The sequence below is a fragment of the Triticum urartu genome, chromosome 7, assembly GCF_003073215.2.
Source record: "Triticum urartu cultivar G1812 chromosome 7, Tu2.1, whole genome shotgun sequence".
NCBI classification, from domain to species: Eukaryota; Viridiplantae; Streptophyta; class Magnoliopsida; order Poales; family Poaceae; genus Triticum; species Triticum urartu.
Window position 1 is genome coordinate 640,456,004 of NC_053028.1, and position 3,951 is coordinate 640,459,954.

A 3,951-nucleotide genomic window follows, 5' to 3' on the forward strand; every position below is an offset into this window, starting at 1 on the left:
AAGGTACTTGTTGGGTTGGCGTATTTCGAGATTAGGATTTGTCACTCCAATTGTCGGAGAGGTATCCCTGGGCCCACTCAGTAATGCACATCACTATAAGCCTTGCAAGCATTGCAACTAATGAGTTAGTTGCGGGATGATGTATTACGGAACGAGTAAAGAGACTTGCCGGTAACGAGATTGAACTAGGTATTGAGATACCGACGATCGAATCTCGGGCAAGTAACATACCGATGACAAAGGGAACAATGTATGTTGTTATGCGGTTTGACCGATAAAGATCTTCGTAGAATATGTGGGAGCCAATATGAGCATCCAGGTTCCGCTATTGGTTATTGACTGGAGACGTGTCTCGGTCATGTCTACATTGTTCTCGAACCCGTAGGGTCCGCACGCTTAAGGTTTCGATGACAGTTATATTATGAGTTTATGAGTTTTGATGTACCGAAGGAGTTCGGAGTCCCGGATGAGACCGGGGACATGACGAGGAGTCTCGAAATGGTCGAGATGTAAAGATCGATATATTGGACGACTATATTCGGACATCGGAAAGGTTCCGATTGATTTAGGTATTTTTCAGAGTACCGGAGAGTTACGGGAATTCGCCGGGGAGTATATGGGCCTTATTGGGCCATACGGGAATAGAGGAGAGAGGCAAAAAGGAAGGAGGCGCGCGCCCCCCCTCTGGTCCGAATTGGACAAGGGGTGCATCCCACTTTTCCTTGTCCCTCTCCCCCTCTTTCCTTCTCTCCTACTCCAACAAGGGAAGGAGGAGTCCTACTCCCGGTGGGAGTAGGATTCCCCCCTTGGCGCGCCCTCCTCCTAGGCCGGCCGCCTCCCTCCCTTGCTCCTTTATATACAGGGGCAGGGGGGCACCCCAGAGAAATAATAGTTGATCATTGATCTCTTAGCCATGTGCGGTGCCCCCCTCCACCATAGTCCTCGATAATATTGTAGTGGTGCTTAGGCAAAGCCCTGCGACAGTAGAACATCAAGATCGTCACCACGCCGTCGTGCTGACGGAACTCTTCCCCGACATTCTGCTGGATCGAAGTCCGGGGATCGTCATCGAGCTGAATGTGTGCTAGAACTCGGAGGTGCCGTAGTTTCGGTGCTTGATCGGTCGGGCCGTGAAGACGTATGACTACATCAACCACGTTGTGCTAATGCTTCCTCTTTCGGTGTACGAGGGTACGTGGACAACACTCTCCCCTCTCGTTGCTATGCATCACCATGATCTTGCGTGTGCGTAGGAATTTTTTTTGAAATTACTACGTTCCCCAACAACCTCTCCGGTCAATAACCAATAGCGCAACCTGGATGCTCATATTGGTCCCTACATATTCTACGAAGATCTTTATCGGTCAAACCGCATAACAATATACATTGTTCCCTTTGTCATCGGTATGTTACTTGCCCGAGATTCGATCGTCGGTATCTCAATACCTAGTTCAATCTCATTACCGGCAAGTCTCTTTACTCGTTCCGTAATGCATCATCCCGTAACTAACTCATTAGTCATATTGCTTGCAAGGCTTATAGTGATGTGCATTACCGAGAGGGCCTAGAGATACCTCTCCGACAATCGGAGTGACAAATCCTATTCTCGATCTATGCCAACTCAACGAACACCATCGGAGACACCTGTAGAGCACCTTTATAATCACCCAATTATGTTGTGACGTTTGGTAGCACCCAAAGTGTTCTTCCAGTAATCGGGAGTTGCATAATATCATAGTCATAGGAACATGTATAAGTCATGAAGAAAGCAATAGCAGTAAACTTGAATGATCAAGTGCTAAGCTAACGGAATGGGTCATGTCAATCACATCATTCTCCTAATGATGTGATCCCATAGATCAAATGACAACTCATGTCTATGGCTAGGAAACTCAACCATCTTTGATCAACGAGCTAGTCAAGTAGAGGCATACTAGTGACATTATGTTTGTCTATGTATTCACACATGTATTATGTTTCCGGTTAATATAGTTCTAGCATGAATAATAAACATTTACCATGATATGAGGAAATAAATAATAACTTTATTATTGCCTCTAGGGAATATTTCCTTCAGTCTCTCACTTGCATTAGAGTCAATAATCTAGATTACACAGTAATGATTCTAACACCCATGGAGTCTTGGTGCTGATCATGTTTTGCTCATGGAAGATGCTTAGTCAACGGGTCTACAACATTCAGATCCGTATGTATCTTGCAAATCTTTATGTCTCCCAACTGGACTTGATCCCGGATGGAATTGAAGCGTCTCTTGATGTGTTTGGTTCTTTTGTGAAATCTGGATTCCTTTGCCAAGGCAATTGCACCAGTATTGTCACAAAAGATTTTCATTGGACCCGATGCACTAGGTATGACACCTAGATCGGATATGAACCCCTTCATCCAGACTCCTTCATTTGTTGCTTCCGAAGCAGCTATGTACTCTTCTTCACACATAGATCCCGCCACGACGCTTTGTTTAGAACTGCTCCAACTGACAGCTCCACCGTTCAATATAAACACGTATCCGGTTTGCGATTTAGGATCGTCCGGATCAGTGTCAAAGCTTGCATCGACGTAACCATTTACGACGAGATCTTTGTCACCTCCACAAACGAGAAACATATCCTTAGTCCTTTTCAAGTATTTCAGGATGTTCTTGACCGTTGTCTAGTGATCCACTCCTGGATCACTTTGGTACCTCCCTATTAAACTAATAGCAAGGCACACATCAGGTCTGGTACACAACATTGCATACATGATAGAGCCTATGGCTGAAGCATAGGGAACACTTTTCATTTTCTCTCTATCTTCTGCAGTGGTCGGGCATTGAGTCTTACTCAACTTCACACCTTGTAACATAGGCAAGAACCCTTTCTTTGCTTGATCCATTTTGAACTTCTTCAAAACTTTATCAAGGTATGTGCTTTGTGAAAGTCCAATTAAGCGTCTTGATCTATATCTATAGATCTTGATGCCCAATATATAAGCAGCTTCTCCGAGGTCTTTCATTGAAAAACTCTTATTCAAGTATCCTTTTATGCTATCCAGAAATTCTATATCATTTCCAATCAACAATATGTCATCCACATATAATATTAGAAATGCTACAGAGCTCCCACTCACTTTCTTGTAAATACAAGCTTCTCCAAAAGTTTGTATAAAACCATATGCTTTGATCACACTATCAAAACATTTATTCCAACTCCGAGAGGCTTGCACCAGTCCATAAATGGATCGCTGGAGCTTGCACACTTTGTTAGCACCTTTTGGATCGACAAAACCTTCTGGTTGCATCATATATAACTCTTCTTCCGGAAATCCATTCAGGAATGCAGTTTTGACGTCCATTTGCCAAATTTCATAATCATAAAATGCGGCAATTGCTAACATGATTCGGACAGACTTAAGCATCGCTAAGGGTGAGAAAGTCTCATCGTAGTCAACCCCTTGAACTTGTTGAAAACCTTTCGCAAGAAGTCGAGCTTTGTAGACAGTAACATTACCATCAGCGTCAGTCTTCTTCTTGAAGATCCATTTATTCTCGATGTCTTTCCGATCATCGGGCAAGTCAACCAAAGTCCACACTTTGTTCTCATACATGGATCCCATCTCAGATTTCATGGCCTCAAGCCATTTTGCGAAATCTGTGCTCACCATAGCTTCTTCATAGTTCGTAGGTTCGTCATGGTAAAGTAACATGACTTCCAGAACAGGATTACCGTACCACTCCAGTGTGGATCTTACTCTAGTTGACCTACGAGGTTCGGTAGTAACTTGATCTGAAGTTTCATGATCATCATCATTAGCTTCCTCACCAATTGTTGTAGGTGTCACATGAACCGGTTTCTGTGGTGAACTACTTTCCAATAAGGGAGCAAGTACAGTTACCTCATCAAGTTCTACTTTCCTCCCACTCACTTCTTTCGAGAGAAATTCCTTATCTAGAAA